Below are 24268 nucleotides of genomic sequence, written 5' to 3'. Positions count from 1 at the left end.
TTTTGCCAGATAATATCAGCTCTTAAAGTGACCAACCCACCAAATTGTTAAATTGTTACCTGAGGTGTCCAGCCCACCAAATCGGAGGCCGAGGGGCCCCGACCACCAAATCGGAGGCCGAGGGGCCCCGACCACCAAATCGGACCCTGAGGGGCCCCGACCACCAAATCGGACCCTGAGGGGCCCCGACCACCAAATCGGACCCTGAGGGGCCCCGACCACCAAATCGGACCCTGAGGGGCCCCGACCACCAAATCGGACCCTGAGGGGCCCCGACCACCAAATCGGACCCTGAGGGGCCCCGACCACCAAATCGGACCCTGAGGGGCCCCGACCACCAAATCGGACCCTGATGGGCCCCGACCACCAAATCGGACCCTGAGGGGCCCCGACCACCAAATCGGACCCTGAGGGGCCCCGACCACCAAATCGGACCCTGAGGGGCCCCGACCACCAAATCGGACCCTGAGGGGCCCCGACCACCAAATCGGACCCTGAGGGGCCCCGACCACCAAATCGGACCCTGAGGGGCCCCGACCTCCAAAACGGACCCTGAGGGGCCCCGACCACCAAATCGGACCCTGAGGGGCCCCGACCACCAAATCGGACCCTGAGGGGCCCCGACCACCAAATCGGACCCTGAGGGGCCCCGACCACCAAATCGGACCCTGAGGGGCCCCGACCACCAAATCGGACCCTGAGGGGCCCCGACCACCAAATCGGACCCTGAGGGGCCCCGACCACCAAATCGGACCCTGAGGGGCCCCGACCACCAAATCGGACCCTGAGGGGCCCCGACCACCAAATCGGACCCTGAGGGGCCCCGAACACCAAATCGGACCCTGAGGGGCCCCGACCACCAAATCGGACCCTGAGGGGCCCCGACCACCAAATCGGACCCTGAGGGGCCCCGACCACCAAATCGGACCCTGAGGGGCCCCGACCACCAAATCGTACCCTGAGGGGCCCCGACCACCAAATCGGACCCTGAGGGGCCCCGACCACCAAATCGGACCCTGAGGGGCCCCGACCACCAAATCGGACCCTGAGGGGCCCCGACCACCAAATCGGACCCTGAGGGGCCCCGACCACCAAATCGGACCCTGAGGGGCCCCGACCACCAAATCGGACCCTGAGGGGCCCCGTCCACCAAATCGGACCCTGAGGGGCCCCGACCACCAAATCGGACCCTGAGGGGCCCCGACCACCAAATCAGACCCTGAGGGGCCCCGACCACCAAATCGGACCCTGAGGGGCCCCGACCACCAAATCGGACCCTGAGGGGCCCCGACCCCCAAATCGGACCCTGAGGGGCCCCGACCCCCAAATCGGACCCTGAGGGTCCCCGACCCCCAAATCGGACCCTGAGGGGCCCCGACCCCCAAATCGGACCCTGAGGGGCCCCGACCACCAAATCGGACCCAGAGGGGCCCCGCCCACCAAATCGGACCCAGAGTGGCCCCGCCCACCAAATCGGACCCAGAGTGGCCCCGCCCACCAAATCGGACCCAGAGTGGCCCCGCCCACCAAATCGGACCCAGAGTGGCCCCGCCCACCAAATCGGACCCAGAGTGGCCCCGCCCACCAAATCGGACCCAGAGTGGTCCCGCCCACCAAATCGGACCCAGAGTGGCCCCGCCCACCAAATCAGACCCAGAGTGGCCCCGCCCACCAAATCGGACCCAGAGTGGCCCCGCCCACCAAATCGGACCCAGAGTGGCCCCGCCCACCAAATCGGACCCAGAGTTGCCCCGCCCACCAAATCGGACCCAGAGTGGCCCCGCCCACCAAATCGGACCCAGAGTGGCCCCGCCCACAAAACCGGACCCTGAGGGGCTCCACCCACAAAACCAGCGCCTGAGGGACACCCAAGTGTGAGTCTTGCAGGGGCAGCCCGGGCACCACTCCAAAGCACTATCTGTAGTTCCTTCAGGAAATACCCATCTAGTTATTATTATTATTCAGTCCGCAATTAATGCGGCCCGAACCGCTGCACGCACAGACTCCAGTGAGGTGTCATTTCGAAGCTTGCGTTCCTGGCAGGTGTGCTAAGTATTTTTCGTGTCGATCGGATTTGTAGTTTTGGCGCAATTGGCGTTTGAAAATTTTGTCTCAATGCATTTCAATGGGGAAATGGCTGATTTCTGAGGCAATTTCAAAATAACTGCCAACTGCCACCTGGCTGATCAGCTCATTGATATGCGAAGTCAGACCCAGTTACTATGCCGACGCCTACGAACTCTACATGACCCCACCAGGACACAGTTTTGCCAGATAATATCAGCTCTTAAAGTGACCCGCACACCAAATGTGACCCTGAGGTGCCCCGCCCACCAAATTGGACACAGAGTGACCCCGCCCGCCAAATGTGACCCAGAGTGACCCCGCCCACCAAATGTGACCCAGAGTGACCCCGCCCACCAAATGTGACCCAGAGTGACCCCGCCCACCAAATCGGACCCAGAGTGACCCCGCCCACCAAATGTGACCCAGAGTGACCCCGCCCACCAAATGTGACCCAGAGGGACCCCGCCCACCAAATGTGACCCAGAGTGACCCCGCCCACCAAATCGGACCCAGAGTGACCCCGCCCACCAATTGTGACCCAGAGTGACACCGCCCACCAAATGTGACCCAGAGTGACCCCGCCCACCAAATCGGACCCAGAGTGACCCCGCCCACCAAATCGGACCCAGAGTGACCCCGCCCACCAAATGTGACCCAGAGTGACCCCGCCCACCAAATGTGACCCCGCCCACCAAATGTGACCCAGAGTGACCCCGCCCACCAAATGTGACCCAGAGTGACCCCGCCCACCAAATGTGACCCAGAGTGACCCCGCTCACCAAATGTGACCCAGAGTGACCCCGCCCACCAAATGTGACCCAGAGTGACCCCGCCCACCAAATGTGACCCAGAGTGACCCCGCCCACCAAATGTCACCCAGAGTGACCCCGCGCACCAAAGGTGACCCAGAGTGACCCCGCCCACCAAATGTGACCCAGAATGACCCCGCCCACCAAATGTGACCCAGAGTGACCCCGCCCACCAAATGTGACCCAGAGTGACCCCGCCCACCAAATGTGACCCCGCCCACCAAATGTGACCCAGAGTGGCCCCGCCCACCAAATCGGACCGCGAGTGGCCCCGCCCACCAAATCGGACCCAGAGGTGCCCCGCCCACCAAATCGGACCCAGAGTGACCCCGCCCACCAAATCGGACCCGGAGTGACCCCGCCCACCAAATGTGACCCAGAGTGACCCCGCCCACCAAATGTGACCCAGAGTGACCCCGCCCACCAAATGTGACCCAGAGTGACCCCGCCCACCAAATGTGACCCAGAGTGACCCCGCCCACCAAATGTGACCCAGAGTGACCCCGCCCACCAAATGTGACCCAGAGTGACCCCGCCCACCAAATGTGACCCAGAGTGACCCCGCCCACCAAATGTGACCCAGAGTGACCCCGCCCACCAAATGTGACCCAGAGTGACCCCGCCCACCAAATGTGACCCAGAGTGACCCCGCCCACCAAATGTGCAAATGTGACCCAGAGTGACCCCGCCCACCAAATGTGACCCAGAGTGACCCCGCCCACCAAATGTGACCCAGAGTGACCCCGCCCACCAAATGTGACCCAGTGACCCCGCCCACCAAATGTGACCCAGAGTGACCCCGCCCACCAAATGTGACCCAGAGTGACCCCGCCCACCAAATGTGACCCAGAGTGACCCCGCCCACCAAATGTGACCCAGAGTGACCCCGCCCACCAAATGTGACCCAGAGTGACCCCGCCCACCAAATGTGACCCAGAGTGACCCCGCCCACCAAATGTGACCCAGAGTGACCCCGCCCACCAAATGTGACCCAGAGTGACCCCGCCCACCAAATGTGACCCAGAGTGACCCCGCCCACCAAATGTGACCCAGAGTGACCCCGCCCACCAAATGTGACCCAGAGTGACCCCGCCCACCAAATGTGACCCAGAGTGACCCCGCCCACCAAATGTGACCCAGAGTGACCCCGCCCACCAAATGTGACCCAGAGTGACCCCGCCCACCAAATGTGACCCAGAGTGACCCCGCCCACCAAATGTGACCCAGAGGTGCCCCGCCCACCAAATCTGACCCAGAGGTGCCCCGCCCACCAAATCTGACCCAGAGGTGCCCCACCCACCAAATCTGACCGAGGTGCCCTGCCCACCAAATCTGACCCAGAGGTGCTCTGCCCACCAAATCTGACCCAGAGTGGCCCCGCCCACCAAATCTGACCCAGAGGGGCACCGCCCACCAAATCGGACCCAGAGTGGTCCCGTCTACCAAATCGGACAAGAGAGTGGCCCCGCCCACCAAATCATCCCCTGAGGGGCCCCGCCCACCAAACCAGCGCCTGAGGGGCACCCAAGTGTGAAAGTCTTGCAGGGGCAGCCCGGGCACCATTACAAAGCACTATCTGTAGTTCCTTCAGGAAATACCCATCTAGTTCTTATTCTTCTTCTTATTATTAGGCTTTTTTCCGCAATTAATGCGGCCCGAACCGCTACACGCACAGACTCCAGTGAGGTGTCATTTCGAAGCCAGCGTCCCCAAGAGGTGTGCTAAGTATTTTTCGTGTCGATCGGATTTGTAGTTTTGGCGCAATTAACGTTTGAAAATTGTTTTTCTCTCATTGGAATGCATTGCCAATGCATTTCAATAGGGAAATTTAGCCATAAGGTATAATGGCTGATTACTGAGGCAATTTAAAAAATAACTGCCAACTGCCACCTGGCTGATCAGCTCATTGATATGTGCAGTCACACCCAGTTACTATGACAACACCTACGAACTCTACATGACCCCACCAGGACACAGTTTTGCCAGATATCAGCTCTTAAAGTGACCAACCCACCAAATTGTTACCTGAGGTGTCCAGCCCACCAAATAGGAGGCCGAGGGGCCCCGACCACCACATCGGAGGCCGAGGGGCCCCGACCTCCAAATCGGAGGCCGAGGGGCCCCGACCTCCATATCGGAGGCCGAGGGGCCCCGACCTCCAAATCGGAGGCCGAGGGGCCCCGACCTCCATATCGGAGGCCGAGGGGCCCCGACTTCCAAATCGGAGGCCGAGGGGCCCCGGCCTCCATATCGGAGGCCGAGGGGCCCCGACTTCCAAATCGGAGGCCGAGGGGCCCCGGCCTCCATATCGGAGGCCGAGGGGCCCCGACCTCCAAATCGAAGGCCGAGGGGCCCCGACCTCCATATCGGAGGCCGAGGGGCCCCGGCCTCCATATCGGAGGCCGAGGGGCCCCGACCTCCATATCGGAGGCCGAGGGGCCCCGGTCTCCATATCGGAGGCTGAGGGGCCCCGGCCTCCATATCGGAGGCCGAGGGGCCCCGGCCTCCAAATCGGAGGCCGAGGCGCCCCGGCCTCCAAATCGGAGGCCGAGGGGCCCCGGCCTCCAATTCGGAGGCCGAGGCCCCCCGGCCTCCAAATCGGAGGCCGAGGGGCCCCGGCCTCCAAATCGGAGGCCGAGGGGCCCCGGCCTCCAAATCGGAGGCCGAGGGGCCCCGGCCTCCAAATCGGAGGCCGAGGGGCCCCGGCCTCCAAATCGGAGGCCGAGGGGCCCCGACCTCCAAATCGGAGGCCGAGGGGCCCCGGCCTCCAAATCGGAGGCCGAGGGGCCCCGACCTCCAAATCGGAGGCCGAGGGGCCCCGGCCTCCAAATCGGAGGCCGAGGGGCCCTGGCCTCCAAATCGGAGGCCGAGGCGCCCCGGCCTCCAAATCGGAGGCCGAGGGGCCCCGGCCTCCAATTCGGAGGCCGAGGCCCCCCGGCCTCCAAATCGGAGGCCGAGGGGCCCCGGCCTCCAAATCGGAGGCCGAGGGGCCCCGGCCTCCAAATCGGAGGCCGAGGGGCCCCGGCCTCCAAATCGGAGGCCGAGGGGCCCCGACCTCCAAATCGGAGGCCGAGGGGCCCCGACCTCCAAATCGGAGGCCGAGGGGCCCCGGCCTCCAAATAGGAGGCCGAGGGGCCCCGGCCTCCAAATCGGACCCTGAGGGGCCCCGACCACCAAATCGGACCCTGAGGGGCCCCGATCTCCAAATCGGACCCTGAGGGGCCCCGACCACCAAATCGGACCCTGAGGGGCCCCGACCTCCAAATCAGACCCTGAGGGGCCCCGACCTCCAAATCGGACCCTGAAGGGCGCCGACCTCCAAATCGGACCCTGAGGGGCCCCGACAACCAAATCGGACCCTGAGGGGCCCCACTTACCAAATCCGCGCCTGAAGGGCACCCAAGTGTGAAAGTCTTGCAGGGACAGCACGGGCACCATTCCAAAGCACTATCTGTAGTTCCTTCAGGCAATACCCATCTAGTTATAGTGCTTTGTAAAAAGCACTATATTGTTATTCCACCGTAGTCAACTTAATCTTCTTATTATTATTCAGTCCGCAATTAATGCGGCCCGAACAGCTGCACGCACAGACTCCAGTGAGGTGTCATTTCGAAGCCAGCGTTCCTGGCAGGTGTGCTAAGTATTTTTCGTGTTGATCGGATTTGTAGTTTTGGCGCAATTTGCGTTTGAAAATGTTGTCTCAATGCATTTCAATAGGGAAATCTTGCCAAAAGCTTATAATGGCGGTTATTTTGAAATTGCCTCAGAAATCAGCCCAACTGCCACCTGGCTGATTAGCTCATTGATATGCGAAGTCAGACCCAGTTACTATGCCAACGCCTATGAACTCTACATGACCCCACTAGGACACAGGTTTGTCAGATAATATCAGCTCTTAAAGTGACCCGCGCACCAAATCGGACCCTGAGGTGCCAGCCCACCAAATTGTTACCTGAGGTGTCCAGCCCACCAAATAGGAGGCCGATGGGCCCCAACCATCACATCGGAGGCCGAGGGGCCCCGACCTCCAAATCGGAGGCCGAGGGGCCCCGACCTCCAAATCGGAGGCCGAGGGGCCCCGACCTCCAAATCGGAGGCCGAGGGGCCCCGACCTCCAAATCGGAGGCCGAGGGGCCCCGACCACCAAATCGGAGGCCGAGGGGCCCCGACCTCCAAATCGGAGGCCGAGGGGCCCCAACCTCCAAATCGGACCCTGAGGGGCCCCGACCTCCAAATCGGACCCTGAGGGGCCCCGACCTCCAAATCGGACCCTGAGGGGCCCCGACCTCCAAATCGGACCCTGAGGGGCCCCGACCTCCAAATCGGACCCTGAGGGGCCCCGACCACCAAATCGGACCCTGAGGGGCCCCGACCACCAAATCGGACCCTGAGGGGCCCCGACCACCAAATCGGACCCAGAGTGGCCCCGCCCACCAAATCTGACCCAGAGGGGCACCGCCCACCAAATCGGACCCAGAGTGGTCCCGTCTACCAAATCGGACAAGAGAGTGGCCCCGCCCACCAAATCATCCCCTGAGGGGCCCCGCCCACCAAACCAGCGCCTGAGGGGCACCCAAGTGTGAAAGTCTTGCAGGGGCAGCCCGGGCACCATTACAAAGCACTATCTGTAGTTCCTTCAGGAAATACCCATCTAGTTATAGTGCTTTGAAAAAGCACTGTATTGTTATTCCACCGTAGTCAACTTATTCTTCTTCTTATTATTATTCAGTCCGCAATTAATGCGGCCCGAACCGCTGCACTCAAAGACTCCAGTGAGGTGTCATTTCGAAGCCAGCGTTCCTGGGAGGTGTGCTAAGTATTTTTCGTGTCGATCGGATTTGTAGTTTTGGCGCAATTTGCGTTTGAAAATTTGGTCTCAATGCATTTCAATAGGGAAATCTTGCCATAAGCTTATAATGGCAGTTATTTTGAAATTGCCTCAGAAATCAGCCCAACTGCCACCTGGCTGATTAGCTCAGTGCTATGTGCAGTCAGACCCAGTTACTATGACAACGCCTACGAACTCTACATGACCCCACTAGGACACAGGTTTGCCAGATAATATCAGCTCTTAAAGTGACCCGCACACCAAATCGGACCCTGAGGGGCCCCGACCACCAAATCGGACCCTGAGGGGCCCCGACCACCAAATCGGACCCTGAGGGGCCCCGACCACCAAATCGGACCCTGAGGGGCCCCGACCACCAAATCGGACCCTGAGGGGCCCCGACCTCCAAATCGGACCCTGAGGGGCCCCGACCACCAAATCGGACCCTGAGGGGCCCCGACCACCAAATCGGACCCTGAGGGGCCCCGACCACCAAATCGGACCCTGAGGGGCCCCGACCACCAAATCGGACCCTGAGGGGCCCCGACCACCAAATCGGACCCTGAGGGGCCCCGACCACCAAATCGGACCCTGAGGGGCCCCGACCACCAAATCGGACCCTGAGGGGCCCCGACCACCAAATCGGACCCTGAGGGGCCCCGACCTCCAATTCGGACCCTGAGGGGCCCCGACCTCCAAATCGGACCCTGAGGGGCCCCGACCACCAAATCGGACCCTGAGGGGCCCCGACCACCAAATCGGACCCTGAGGGGCCCCACTTACCAAATCGGACCCTGAGGGGCCCCGACCACCAAATCGGACCCTGAGGGGCCCCGACCACCAAATCGGACCCTGAGGGGCCCCGACCACCAAATCGGACCCTGAGGGGCCCCGACCACCAAATCGGACCCTGAGGGGCCCCGACCACCAAATCGGACCCTGAGGGGCCCCGACCACCAAATCGGACCCTGAGGGGCCCCGACCACCAAATCGGACCCTGAGGGGCCCCGACCACCAAATCGGACCCTGAGGGGCCCCGACCACCAAATCGGACCCTGATGGGCCCCGACCACCAAATCGGACCCTGATGGGCCCCGACCACCAAATCGGACCCTGAGGGGCCCCGACCACCAAATCGGACCCTGAGGGGCCCCGACCTCCAAATCGGACCCTGAGGGGCCCCGACCACCAAATCGGACCCTGAGGGGCCCCGACCTCCAAATCGGACCCTGAGGGGCCCCGACCACCAAATCGGACCCTGAGGGGCCCCGACCACCAAATCGGACCCTGAGGGGCCCCGACCACCAAATCGGACCCTGAGGGGCCCCGACCACCAAATCGGACCCTGAGGGGCCCCGACCTCCAATTCGGACCCTGAGGGGCCCCGACCTCCAAATCGGACCCTGAGGGGCCCCGACCACCAAATCGGACCCTGAGGGGCCCCGACCACCAAATCGGACCCTGAGGGGCCCCACTTACCAAATCGGACCCTGAGGGGCCCCGACCACCAAATCGGACCCTGAGGGGCCCCACTTACCAAATCGGACCCTGAGGGGCCCCACTTACCAAATCGGACCCTGAGGGGCCCCGACCACCAAATCGGACCCTGAGGGGCCCCGACCACCAAATCGGACCCTGAGGGGCCCCGACCACCAAATCGGACCCTGAGGGGCCCCGACCACCAAATCGGACCCTGAGGGGCCCCGACCACCAAATCGGACCCTGAGGGGCCCCGACCACCAAATCGGACCCTGAGGGGCCCCGACCACCAAATCGGACCCTGAGGGGCCCCGACCACCAAATCGGACCTTGATGGGCCCCGACCACCAAATCGGACCCTGAGGGGCCCCGACCACCAAATCGGACCCTGAGGGGCCCCGACCACCAAATCGGACCCTGAGGGGCCCCGACCTCCAAATCGGACCCTGAGGGGCCCCGACCACCAAATCGGACCCTGAGGGGCCCCGACCTCCAAATCGGACCCTGAGGGGCCCCGACCACCAAATCGGACCCTGAGGGGCCCCGACCACCAAATCGGACCCTGAGGGGCCCCGACCACCAAATCGGACCCTGAGGGGCCCCGACCACCAAATCGGTCCCCAAATCGGACCCTGAGGGGCCCCGACCACCAAATCGGACCCTGAGGGGCCCCGACCACCAAATCGGTCCCTGAGGGGCCCCACTTACCAAATCGGACCCTGAGGGGCCCCGACCTCCAAATCGGACCCTGAGGGGCCCCGACCTCCAAATCGGACCCTGAGGGGCCCCGACCACCAAATCGGATCCTGAGGGGCCCCGACCACCAAATCGGACCCTGAGGGGCCCCGACCACCAAATCGGACCCTGAGGGGCCCCGACCACCAAATCGGACCCTGAGGTGCCCAGCCCACCAAATTGGACCCCGAGGTGCCCAGCCCACCAAATCCTCAACCCTGAGGGGCACCCATGTGTGAAAGTCTTGCAGGGGCAGCCCGGGCACCATTCCAAAGCACTATCTGTAGTTCCTTCAGGAAATACCCATCTAGTTCTTATTCTTCTTCTTATTATTAGGCTTTTTTCCGCAATTAATGCGGCCCGAACCGCTACACGCACAGACTCCAGTGAGGTGTCATTTCGAAGCCAGCGTCCCCAAGAGGTGTGCTAAGTATTTTTCGTGTCGATCGGATTTGTAGTTTTGGCGCAATTAACGTTTGAAAATTGTTTTTCTCTCATTGGAATGCATTGCCAATGCATTTCAATAGGGAAATTTAGCCATAAGGTATAATGGCTGATTACTGAGGCAATTTAAAAAATAACTGCCAACTGCCACCTGGCTGATCAGCTCATTGATATGTGCAGTCACACCCAGTTACTATGACAACGCCTACGAACTCTACATGACCCCACCAGGACACAGTTTTGCCAGATATCAGCTCTTAAAGTGACCAACCCACCAAATTGTTACCTGAGGTGTCCAGCCCACCAAATAGGAGGCCGAGGGGCCCCGACCACCACATCGGAGGCCGAGGGGCCCCGACCTCCAAATCGGAGGCCGAGGGGCCCCGACCTCCATATCGGAGGCCGAGGGGCCCCGACCTCCAAATCGGAGGCCGAGGGGCCCCGACCTCCATATCGGAGGCCGAGGGGCCCCGACTTCCAAATCGGAGGCCGAGGGGCCCCGGCCTCCATATCGGAGGCCGAGGGGCCCCGACTTCCAAATCGGAGGCCGAGGGGCCCCGGCCTCCATATCGGAGGCCGAGGGGCCCCGACCTCCAAATCGAAGGCCGAGGGGCCCCGACCTCCATATCGGAGGCCGAGGGGCCCCGGCCTCCATATCGGAGGCCGAGGGGCCCCGACCTCCATATCGGAGGCCGAGGGGCCCCGGTCTCCATATCGGAGGCCGAGGGGCCCCGGCCTCCATATCGGAGGCCGAGGGGCCCCGGCCTCCAAATCGGAGGCCGAGGCGCCCCGGCCTCCAAATCGGAGGCCGAGGGGCCCCGGCCTCCAATTCGGAGGCCGAGGTCCCCCGGCCTCCAAATCGGAGGCCGAGGGGCCCCGGCCTCCAAATCGGAGGCCGAGGGGCCCCGGCCTCCAAATCGGAGGCCGAGGGGCCCCGGCCTCCAAATCGGAGGCCGAGGGGCCCCGGCCTCCAAATCGGAGGCCGAGGGGCCCCGACCTCCAAATCGGAGGCCGAGGGGCCCCGGCCTCCAAATCGGAGGCCGAGGGGCCCCGACCTCCAAATCGGAGGCCGAGGGGCCCCGGCCTCCAAATCGGAGGCCGAGGGGCCCTGGCCTCCAAATCGGAGGCCGAGGCGCCCCGGCCTCCAAATCGGAGGCCGAGGGGCCCCGGCCTCCAATTCGGAGGCCGAGGCCCCCCGGCCTCCAAATCGGAGGCCGAGGGGCCCCGGCCTCCAAATCGGAGGCCGAGGGGCCCCGGCCTCCAAATCGGAGGCCGAGGGGCCCCGGCCTCCAAATCGGAGGCCGAGGGGCCCCGACCTTAAAATCGGAGGCCGAGGGGCCCCGACCTCCAAATCGGAGGCCGAGGGGCCCCGGCCTCCAAATAGGAGGCCGAGGGGCCCCGGCCTCCAAATCGGACCCTGAGGGGCCCCGACCACCAAATCGGACCCTGAGGGGCCCCGATCTCCAAATCGGACCCTGAGGGGCCCCGACCACCAAATCGGACCCTGAGGGGCCCCGACCTCCAAATCAGACCCTGAGGGGCCCCGACCTCCAAATCGGACCCTGAAGGGCGCCGACCTCCAAATCGGACCCTGAGGGGCCCCGACAACCAAATCGGACCCTGAGGGGCCCCACTTACCAAATCCGCGCCTGAAGGGCACCCAAGTGTGAAAGTCTTGCAGGGACAGCACGGGCACCATTCCAAAGCACTATCTGTAGTTCCTTCAGGCAATACCCATCTAGTTATAGTGCTTTGTAAAAAGCACTATATTGTTATTCCACCGTAGTCAACTTAATCTTCTTATTATTATTCAGTCCGCAATTAATGCGGCCCGAACAGCTGCACGCACAGACTCCAGTGAGGTGTCATTTCGAAGCCAGCGTTCCTGGCAGGTGTGCTAAGTATTTTTCGTGTTGATCGGATTTGTAGTTTTGGCGCAATTTGCGTTTGAAAATGTTGTCTCAATGCATTTCAATAGGGAAATCTTGCCAAAAGCTTATAATGGCGGTTATTTTGAAATTGCCTCAGAAATCAGCCCAACTGCCACCTGGCTGATTAGCTCATTGATATGCGAAGTCAGACCCAGTTACTATGCCAACGCCTATGAACTCTACATGACCCCACTAGGACACAGGTTTGTCAGATAATATCAGCTCTTAAAGTGACCCGCGCACCAAATCGGACCCTGAGGTGCCAGCCCACCAAATTGTTACCTGAGGTGTCCAGCCCACCAAATAGGAGGCCGATGGGCCCCAACCATCACATCGGAGGCCGAGGGGCCCCGACCTCCAAATCGGAGGCCGAGGGGCCCCGACCTCCAAATCGGAGGCCGAGGGGCCCCGACCTCCAAATCGGAGGCCGAGGGGCCCCGACCTCCAAATCGGAGGCCGAGGGGCCCCGACCACCAAATCGGAGGCCGAGGGGCCCCGACCTCCAAATCGGAGGCCGAGGGGCCCCAACCTCCAAATCGGACCCTGAGGGGCCCCGACCTCCAAATCGGACCCTGAGGGGCCCCGACCTCCAAATCGGACCCTGAGGGGCCCCGACCTCCAAATCGGACCCTGAGGGGCCCCGACCACCAAATCGGACCCTGAGGGGCCCCGACCACCAAATCGGACCCTGAGGGGCCCCGACCACCAAATCGGACCCTGAGGTGCCAGCCCACCAAATTGTTACCTGAGGTGTCCAGCCCACCAAATAGGAGGCCGAGGGGCCCCAACCATCACATCGGAGGCCGAGGGGCCCCGGCCTCCAAATCGGAGGCCGAGGGGCCCCGACCTCCAAATCGGAGGCCGAGGGGCCCCGGCCTCCAAATCGGAGGCCGAGGGGCCCTGGCCTCCAAATCGGAGGCCGAGGCGCCCCGGCCTCCAAATCGGAGGCCGAGGGGCCCCGGCCTCCAATTCGGAGGCCGAGGCCCCCCGGCCTCCAAATCGGAGGCCGAGGGGCCCCGGCCTCCAAATCGGAGGCCGAGGGGCCCCGGCCTCCAAATCGGAGGCCGAGGGGCCCCGGCCTCCAAATCGGAGGCCGAGGGGCCCCGACCTCCAAATCGGAGGCCGAGGGGCCCCGACCTCCAAATCGGAGGCCGAGGGGCCCCGACCTCCAAATCGGAGGCCGAGGGGCCCCGACCTCCAAATCGGAGGCCGAGGGGCCCCGGCCTCCAAATAGGAGGCCGAGGGGCCCCGGCCTCCAAATCGGACCCTGAGGGGCCCCGACCACCAAATCGGACCCTGAGGGGCCCCGATCTCCAAATCGGACCCTGAGGGGCCCCGACCACCAAATCGGACCCTGAGGGGCCCCGACCTCCAAATCAGACCCTGAGGGGCCCCGACCTCCAAATCGGACCCTGAAGGGCGCCGACCTCCAAATCGGACCCTGAGGGGCCCCGACAACCAAATCGGACCCTGAGGGGCCCCACTTACCAAATCCGCGCCTGAAGGGCACCCAAGTGTGAAAGTCTTGCAGGGACAGCACGGGCACCATTCCAAAGCACTATCTGTAGTTCCTTCAGGCAATACCCATCTAGTTATAGTGCTTTGTAAAAAGCACTATATTGTTATTCCACCGTAGTCAACTTAATCTTCTTATTATTATTCAGTCCGCAATTAATGCGGCCCGAACAGCTGCACGCACAGACTCCAGTGAGGTGTCATTTCGAAGCCAGCGTTCCTGGCAGGTGTGCTAAGTATTTTTCGTGTTGATCGGATTTGTAGTTTTGGCGCAATTTGCGTTTGAAAATGTTGTCTCAATGCATTTCAATAGGGAAATCTTGCCAAAAGCTTATAATGGCGGTTATTTTGAAATTGCCTCAGAAATCAGCCCAACTGCCACCTGGCTGATTAGCTCATTGATATGCGAAGTCAGACCCAGTTACTATGCCAACGCCTATGAACTCTACATGACCCCACTAGGACACAGGTTTGTCAGATAATATCAGCTCTTAAAGTGACCCGCGCACCAAATCGGACCCTGAGGTGCCAGCCCACCAAATTGTTACCTGAGGTGTCCAGCCCACCAAATAGGAGGCCGATGGGCCCCAACCATCACATCGGAGGCCGAGGGGCCCCGACCTCCAAATCGGAGGCCGAGGGGCCCCGACCTCCAAATCGGAGGCCGAGGGGCCCCGACCTCCAAATCGGAGGCCGAGGGGCCCCGACCTCCAAATCGGAGGCCGAGGGGCCCCGACCACCAAATCGGAGGCCGAGGGGCCCCGACCTCCAAATCGGAGGCCGAGGGGCCCCAACCTCCAAATCGGACCCTGAGGGGCCCCGACCTCCAAATCGGACCCTGAGGGGCCCCGACCTCCAAATCGGACCCTGAGGGGCCCCGACCTCCAAATCGGACCCTGAGGGGCCCCGACCACCAAATCGGACCCTGAGGGGCCCCGACCACCAAATCGGACCCTGAGGGGCCCCGACCACCAAATCGGACCCTGAGGTGCCAGCCCACCAAATTGTTACCTGAGGTGTCCAGCCCACCAAATAGGAGGCCGAGGGGCCCCAACCATCACATCGGAGGCCGAGGGGCCCCGACCTCCAAATCAGAGGCCGAGGGGCCCCGACCTCCAAATCGGAGGCCGAGGGGCCCCGACCTCCAAATCGGAGGCCGAGGGGCCCCGACCTCCAAATCGGAGGCCGAGGGGCCCCGACCTCCAAATCGGAGGCCGAGGGGCCCCGACCTCCAAATCGGAGGCCGAGGGGCCCCGACCTCCAAATCGGAGGCCGAGGGGCCCCGACCTCCAAATCGGAGGCCGAGGGGCCCCGACCTCCAAATCGGAGGCCGAGGGGCCCCGACCACCAAATCGGAAGCCGAGGGGCCCCGACCTCCAAATCGGAGGCCGAGGGGCCCCGACCTCCAAATCGGACCCTGAGGGGCCCCGACCTCCAAATCGGACCCTGAGGGGCCCCGACCTCCAAATCGGACCCTGAGGGGCCCCGACCTCCAAATCGGACCCTGAGGGGCCCCGACCTCCAAATCGGACCCTGAGGGGCCCCGACCACCAAATCGGACCCTGAGGGGCCCCGACCACCAAATCGGACCCTGAGGGGCCCCGACCACCAAATCGGACCCTGAGGGGCCCCGACCTCCAAATCGGACCCTGAGGGGCCCCGACCTCCAAATCGGACCCTGAGGGGCCCCGACCTCCAAATCGGACCCTGAGGGGCCCCGACCTCCAAATCGGACCCTGAGGGGCCCCGACCACCAAATCGGACCCTGAGGGGCCCCGACCACCAAATCGGACCCTGAGGGGCCCCGACCACCAAATCGGACCCTGAGGGGCCCCGACCACCAAATCGGACCCTGAGGGGCCCCGACCACCAAATCGGACCCTGAGGGGCCCCGACCACCAAATCGGACCCTGAGGGGCACCGACCACCAAATCGGACCCTGAGGGGCCCCGACCACCAAATCGGACCCTGAGGGGCCCCGACCTCCAAATCGGACCCTGAGGGGCCCAGACCTCCAAATCGGACCCTGAGGGGCCCCGACCTCCAAATCGGACCCTGAGGGGCCCCGACCTCCAAATCGGACCCTGAGGGGCCCCGACCACCAAATCGGACCCTGAGGGGCCCCGACCACCAAATCGGACCCTGAGGGGCCCCGACCACCAAATCGGACCCTGAGGGGCCCCGACCACCAAATCGGACCCTGAGGGGCCCCACTTACCAAATCGGACCCTGAGGGGCCCCGACCACCAAATCGGACCCTGAGGGGCCCCGACCACCAAATCGGACCCTGAGGGGCCCCGACCTCCAAATCGGACCCTGAGGGGCCCCGACCTCCAAATCGGACCCTGAGGGGCCCCGACCACCAAATCGGACCCTGAGGGGCACCGACCACCAAATCGGACCCTGAGGGGCCCCGACCACCAAATCGGACCCTGAGGGGCCCCGACCACCAAATCGGACCCTGAGGGGCCCCGACCACCAAATCGGACCCTGAGGGGCCCCGACCACCAAATCGGACCCTGAGGGGCCCCGACCACCAAATCGGACCCTGAGGGGCCCCGACCACCAAATCGGGCCCTGAGGGGCCCCGACCACCAAATCGGGCCCTGAGGGGCCCCGACCACCAAATCGGACCCTGAGGGGCCCCGACCACCAAATCGGACCCTGAGGGGCCCCGACCACCAAATCGGACCCTGAGGGGCCCCGACCACCAAATCGGACCCTGAGGGGCCCCGACCTCCAAATCGGACCCTGAGGGGCCCCGACCTCCAAATCGGACCCTGAGGGGCCCCGACCTCCAAATCGGACCCTGAGGGGCCCCGACCTCCAAATCGGACCCTGAGGGGCCCCGACCACCAAATCGGACCCTGAGGGGCCCCGACCACCAAATCGGACCCTGAGGGGCCCCGACCACCAAATCGGACCCAGAGTGACCCCGCCCACCAAATCGGACCCAGAGTGACCCCGCCCACCAAATCGGACCCAAAGTGACCCCGCCCACCAAATCGGACCCAGAGTGACCTCGCACACCAAATCGGACCCAGAGTGACCCACCCCACCAAATCGGACCCAGAGTGACCCCGCCCACCAAATCGGACCCAGAGTGACCCCGCCCACCAAATCGGGCCCAGAGTGACCCCACCCACCAAATCGGCACTTGAGGTGCCCCGCCCACCAAATCGGTCCTGAGGGGCATCCACGTGTAAAACTCTTGCAGGGGCAGCCCGGGCACCATTCCAAAGCACTATCTGTAGTTCCTTCAGGAAATACCCATCTAGTTATAGTGCTTTTGTAAAAAGCACTATATTGTTATTCCACCGTAGTCAACTTATTCTTCTTCTTATTATTATTCAGTCCGCAATTAATGCGGCCCGAACCGCTGCACGCACAGACTCCAGTGAGGTGTCATTTCGAAGCCAGCGTTCCTGGGAGGTGTGCTAAGTATTTTTCGTGTCGATCGGATTTGTAGTTTTGGCGCAATTTGCGTTTGAAAATGTTGTCTCAATGCATTTCAATAGGGAAATCTTGCCATAAGCTTATAATGGCAGTTATTTGGAAATTGCCTCAGAAATCAGCCCAACTGCCACCTGGCTGATTAGCTCATTGATATGCGAAGTCAGACCCAGTTACTATGCCAACGCCTACGAACTCTACATGACCCCACCAGGACACAGTTTTGCCAGATAATATCAGCTCTTAAAGTGACCCGCACACCAAATCCGACCCAGAGTGACCCCGGCGACCAAATCGGACCCAGAGTGCCCTCCAAATGTGACCCAGAGAGACCCCGCCCATCAAATGTGACCCAGAGTGACCCCGCCCACCAAATGTGACCCAGAGTGACCCCACCCACCAAATGTGACCCAGAGTGACCCCACCCACCAAATGTGACCCAGAGTGACCCCGCCCACCAAATGTGACCCAGAGTGACCCCGCCCACCAAATGTGACCCAGAGTGACCCCGCCCACCAAATGTGACCCAGAGTGACCCCGCCCACCAAATGTGACCCAGAGTGACCCCGCCGACCAAATGTGACCCAGAGTGACCCCGCCCACCAAATCGGACCCAGAGTGACCCCGCCCACCAAATGTGACCCAGAGTGACCCCGCCCACCAAATGTGACCCAGAGTGACCCCGCCCACCAAATGTGACCCAGAGTGACCCCGCCCACCAAATCGGACCCAGAGTGACCCCGCCCACCAAATGTGACTCAGTGACCCCGCCCACCAAATGTGACTCAGTGACCCCGCCCACCAAATGTGACCCAGAGTGACCCCGCCCACCAAATGTGACCCAGAGTGACCCCGCCCACCAAATGTGACCCAGAGTGACCCCGCCCATCAAATCGGACCCAGAGTGACCCCGCCCACCAAATGTGACCCAGAGTGACCCCGCCCACCAAATGTGACCCAGAGTGACCCCGCCCACCAAATGTGACCCAGAGTGACCCCGCCCACCAAATGTGACCCAGAGTGACCCCGCCCACCAAATGTGACCCAGAGTGACCCCGCCCACCAAATGTGACCCAGAGTGACCCGGCCCACCAAATGTGACCCAGAGTGACCCCGCCCACCAAATGTGACCCAGAGTGACCCCGCCCACCAAATGTGACCCAGAGTGACCCCGCCCACCAAATGTGACCCAGAGTGACCCCGCCCACCAAATGTGACCCAGAGTGACCCCGCCCACCAAATGTGACCCAGAGTGACCCCGCCCACCAAATGTGACCCAGAGTGACCCCGCCCACCAAATGTGACCCAGAGTGACCCCGCCCATCAAATCGGACCCAGAGTGGCCCCGCCCACCAAATCGGACCCAGAGTGGCCCCGCCCACCAAATGTGACCCAGAGTGACCCCGCCCACCAAATGTGACCCAGAGTGACCCCGCCCACCAAATGTGACCCAGAGTGACCCCGCCCACCAAATGTGACCCAGAGTGACCCCGCCCACCAAATGTGACCCAGAGTGACCCCGCCCACCAAATGTGACCCAGAGTGACCCCGCCCACCAAATGTGACCCAGAGTGACCCCGCCCACCAAATGTGACCCAGAGTGACCCCGCCCACCAAATGTGACCCAGAGTGACCCCGCCCACCAAATGTGACCCAGAGTGACCCCGCCCACCAAATGTGACCCAGAGTGACCCCGCCCACCAAATCGGACCCAGAGTGACCCCGCCCACCAAATCGGACCCAGAGTGACTCCGCCAACCAAATGTGACCCAGAGTGACCCCGCCCACCAAATGTGACTCAAAGTGACCCCGCCCACCAAATGTGACCCCGCCCAACAAATGTGACCCAGAGGTGCCCCGCCCACCAAATCTGACCCAGAGGTGCCCCGCCCACCAAATCTGACCCAGAGGTGCCCCGCCCACCAAATCTGACCGAGGTGCCCTGCCCACCAAATCTGACCCAGAGGTGCTCTGCCCACCAAATCTGACCCAGAGTGGCCCCGCCCACCAAATCTGACCCAGAGTGGCCCCGCCCACCAAATCGGACCCAGAGTGGTCCCGTCTACCAAATCGGACACAGAGTGGCCCCGCCCACCAAATCATCCCCTGAGGGGCCCCGCCCACCAAACCAGCGCCTGAGGGGCACCCAAGTGTGAAAGTCTTGCAGGGGCAGCCCGGGCACCATTACAAAGCACTATCTGTAGTTCCTTCAGGAAATACCCATCTAGTATTATTATTGTAATCCGAACATGGTAAATTTATTATTCAGTTTTTTTCCGCAATTAATGCGGCCCGAACCGCTGCACGCACAGACTCCAGTGAGGTGTCATTTCGAAGCCAACGTCCATGAGAGGTGTGCTAAGTATTTTTCGTGTCGATCGGATTTGTAGTTTTGGCACAATTGTCGTTTGAAATTTTTTTTTTTCTCATTGGAAAGCATTGCCTAAGGTATAATGGCTGATTTCTGAGGCAATTTAAAAATAACTGCCAACTGCCACCTGGCTGATCAGCTCATTGCTATGTGCAGTCAGACCCAGTTACTATGCCAACAGTTTTGCCAGATAATATCAGCTCTTAAAGTGACCGACCCACCAAATTGTTACCTGAGGTGTCCAGCTCACCAAATCGGACCCTGAGGGGCCCCGACCACCAAATCGGACCCTGAGGGGCCCCGACCACCAAATCGGACCCTGAGGGGCCCCGACCACCAAATCGGACCCTGAGGGGCCCCGACCACCAAATTGGACCCTAAGGGGCCCCGACCACCAAATCGGACCCTGAGGGGCCCCGACCACCAAATCGGACCCTGAGGGGCCCCGACCACCAAATCGGACCCTGAGGGGCCCCACTTACCAAATCGGACCCTGAGGGGCCCCACTTACCAAATCGGACCCTGAGTGGCCCCACTTACCAAATCGGACCCTGAGGGGCCCCGACCACCAAATCGGACCCTGAGGGGCCCCGACCACCAAATCGGACCCTGAGGGGCCCCGACCACCAAATCGGACCCTGAGGGGCCCCGACCACCAAATCGGACCCTGAGGGGCCCGGACCACCAAATCGGACCCTAAGGGGCCCGACCACCAAATCGGACCCTGAGGGGCCCCACTTACCAAATCAGACCCTGAGGGGCCCCACTTACCAAATCGGACCCTGAGGGGCTCCGACCACCAAATCGGACCCTGAGGGGCCCCGACCACCAAATCGGACCCTGAGGGGCCCCAACCACCAAATCGGACCCTGAGGGGCCCCGACCACCAAATCGGACCCTGAGGGGCCCCGACCACCAAATCGGACCCTGAGGGGCCCCGACCACCAAATCGGACCCTGAGGGGCCCCACTTACCAAATCGGACCCTGAGGGGCCCCACTTACCAAATCGGACCCTGAGGGGCCCCACTTACCAAATCGGACCCTGAGGGGCTCCGACCACCAAATCGGACCCTGAGGGGCCCCGACCACCAAATCGGACCCTGAGGGGCCCCAACCACCAAATCGGACCCTGAGGGGCCCCGACCACCAAATCGGACCCTGAGGGGCCCCGACCACCAAATCGGACCCTGAGGGGCCCCGACCACCAAATCGGACCCTGAGGGGCCCCACTTACCAAATCGGACCCTGAGGGGCCCCACTTACCAAATCGGACCCTGAGGGGCCCCGACCACCAAATCGGACCCTGAGGGGCCCCGACCACCAAATCGGACCCTGAGGGGCCCCGACCACCAAATCGGACCCTGAGGGGCCCCACTTACCAAATCAGACCCTGAGGGGCCCCACTTACCAAATCGGACCCTGAGGGGCCCCACTTACCAAATCGGACCCTGAGGGGCCCCATTTACCAAATCGGCGCCTGAAGGGCACCCAAGTGTGAAAGTCTTGCAGGGCAGCCCGGGCACCATTCCAAAGCACTATCTGTAGTTCCTTCAGGAAATACCCATCTAGTTATTATTATTATTCAGTCCGCGATTAATGCGGCCCGAACCGCTGCACGCACAGACTCCAGTGAGGTGTCATTTCGAAGCCAGCGTTCCCACGAGGTGTGCTAAGTATTTTTCGTGTCGATCGGATTTGTAGTTTTGGCGCAATTAACGTTTGAAAATTGTTTTTCTCTCATTGGAATGCATTGCCAATGCATTTCAATAGGGAAATTTAGCCATAAGGTATAATGGCTGATTACTGAGGCAATTTAAAAAATAACTGCCAACTGCCACCTGGCTGATCAGCTCATTGATATGTGCAGTCACACCCAGTTACTATGACAACGCCTACGAACTCTACATGACCCCACCAGGACACAGTTTTGCCAGATAATATCAGCTCTTAAAGTGACCAACCCACCAAATTGTTACCTGAGGTGTCCAGCCCACCAAATAGGAGGCCGAGGGGCCCCGACCACCACATCGGAGGCCGAGGGGCCCCGACCTCCAAATCGGAGGCCGAGGGGCCCCGACCTCCATATCGGAGGCCGAGGGGCCCCGACCTCCAAATCGGACCCTGAGGGGCCCCGACCACCAAATCGGTCCCTGAGGGGCCCCGACCACCAAATCGGACCCTGAGGGGCCCCGACCACCAAATCGGACCCTGAGGGGCCCCGACCACCAAATCGGACCCTGAGGGGCCCCGACCTCCAAATCGGACCCTGAGGGGCCCCGACCACCAAATCGGACCCTGAGGGGCCCCGACCACCAAATGTGACCCAGAGTGACCCCGCCCACCAAATGTGACCTCGCCCACCAAATGTGACCCCGAGTGGCCCCGCCCACCAAATGGGACCGCGAGTGGCCCCGCCCACCAAATCGGACCCAGAGGTGCCCCGCCCACCAAATCGGACCCAGAGTGACCCCACCCACCAAATCGGACCCAGAGTGACCCCGCCCACCAAATCGGACCCAGAGTGACCCCGCCCACCAAATGTGACCCAGAGTGGCCCCGCCCACCAAATGTGACCCAGAGTGACCCCGCCCACCAAATGTGACCCAGAGTGACCCCGCCCACCAAATGTGACCCAGAGTGACCCCGCCCACCAAATGTGACCCAGAGTGACCCCGCCCACCAAATGTGACCCAGAGTGACCCCGCCCACCAAATGTGACCCAGAGTGACCCCGCCCACCAAATGTGACCCAGAGTGACCCCGCCCACCAAATGTGACCCAGAGTGACCCCGCCCACCAAATGTGACCCCGCCCACCAAATGTGACCCCGCCCACCAAATGTGACCCAGAGTGACCCCGCCCACCAAATGTGACCCAGTGTGACCCCGCCCACCAAATGTGACCCAGAGTGACCCCGCCCACCAAATGTGACCCAGAGTGACCCCGCCCACCAAATGTGACCCAGAGTGACCCCGCCCACCAAATGTGACCGAGGTGCCCCGCCCACCAAATCTGACCCAGAGGTGCTCTGCCCACCAAATCTGACCCAGAGTGGCCCCGCCCACCAAATCTGACCCAGAGTGGCCCCGCCCACCAAATCTGACCCAGAGTGGTCCCGTCTACCAAATCGGACACAGAGTGGCCCCGCCCACCAAATCATCCCCTGAAGGGCCCCGCCCACCAAACCAGCGCCTGAAGGGCACCCAAGTGTGAAAGTCTTGCAGGGGCAGCCCGGGCACCATTACAAAGCACTATCTGTAGTTCCTTCAGGAAATACCCATCTAGTTATAGTGCTTTTGTAAAAAGCACTATATTGTTATTCCCCCGTAGACAACTTCTTATTCTTATTATTATTAGGCTTTTTTCCGCAATTAATGCGGCCCGAACCGCTGCACGCACAGACTCCAGTGAGGTGTCATTTCGAAGCCAGCGTCCATGAGAGGTGTGCTAAGTATTTTTCGTGTCGATCGGATGTGTAGTTTTGGCGCAATTAACGTTTGAAAATTGTTTTTCTCTCATTGGAATGCATTGCCAATGCATTTCAATAGGGAAATTTTGCCATAAGGTATAATGGCTGATTACTGAGGCAATTTAAAAAATAACTGCCAACTGCCACCTGGCTGATCAGCTCATTGATATGCGAAGCCAGACCCAGTTACTATGCCAACGCCTACGAACTCTACATGACCCCACCAGGACACAGTTTTGCCAGATAATATCAGCTCTTAAAGTGACCCGCACACCAAATATGACCCTGAGGTGCCCAGTGCACCCCCGATCCCGTCTGTGAAAAGTAAGTGCACCCCCAGTCCCGTGTGTGAAAAGTAAGTGCACCCCCGTTCCTGGTGTGAAAAGTAAGTGCACCCCGGTCCCATGTGTGTGAAAAGTAAGTGCACCCCCGGTCCCTTGTGTGAAAAGTAAGTGCACCCCGATCCCGTTTGTGAAAAGTAAGTGCACCCCCAGTCCCGTGGGTGAAAATTAAGTGCACCCCAGTCCCGTGTGTGAAAAGTAAGTGCACCCCCGGTCCTGAGTGTGAAAAGTAAGCGCACCCCAGGTCCCGTAAGTGAAAAGTAAGTGCACCCTCGGTCCCGTGGGTGAAAAGTAAGTGCACCCCGGTCCCGTGTGTGAAAAGTAAGTGCATCCCTGGTCCCGGGTGTGAAAAGTAAGTGCACCCCCGGTCCCGTGGTTGAAAAGTAAGTGCACCCCCGGTCCCGTGTGTGAAAAATAAGGGCACCCTCGGTCCCGTGGGTGAAAAGTAAGTGCACCCCGATCCCGTGTGTGAAAAGTAAGTGCATCCCTGGTCCCGGGTGTGAAAAGTAAGTGCACCCCCGGTCCCGTGGGTGAAAAGTAAGTGCACCCCCGGTCCGGTGTGTGAAAAATAAGTGCACCCCAGTCCCATGGGTGAAAAGTAAGTGCACCCCCTGTCCCGTGGGTGAAAAGTAAGTGCACCCCCCCATGTGTGAAAAGTAAGTGCACTCCCGGTCCATGGGTGAAAAGTAAGTGCACCCCCGGTCCCGTGGGTGAAAAGTAAGTGCACCTCCGGTCCCGTGAGTGAAAAGTAAGTGCACCCCTGGTCCCGCGGGTGAAAAGTAATTGCACCCCCGGTCCCGTGGGTGAAAAGTAAGTGCACCCCCGG

This window comes from Ranitomeya imitator, chromosome 7 (genome assembly GCF_032444005.1).
Source record: "Ranitomeya imitator isolate aRanImi1 chromosome 7, aRanImi1.pri, whole genome shotgun sequence".
NCBI lineage: Eukaryota > Metazoa > Chordata > Amphibia > Anura > Dendrobatidae > Ranitomeya > Ranitomeya imitator.
Note: the sequence above shows the minus strand (reverse complement) of the source record.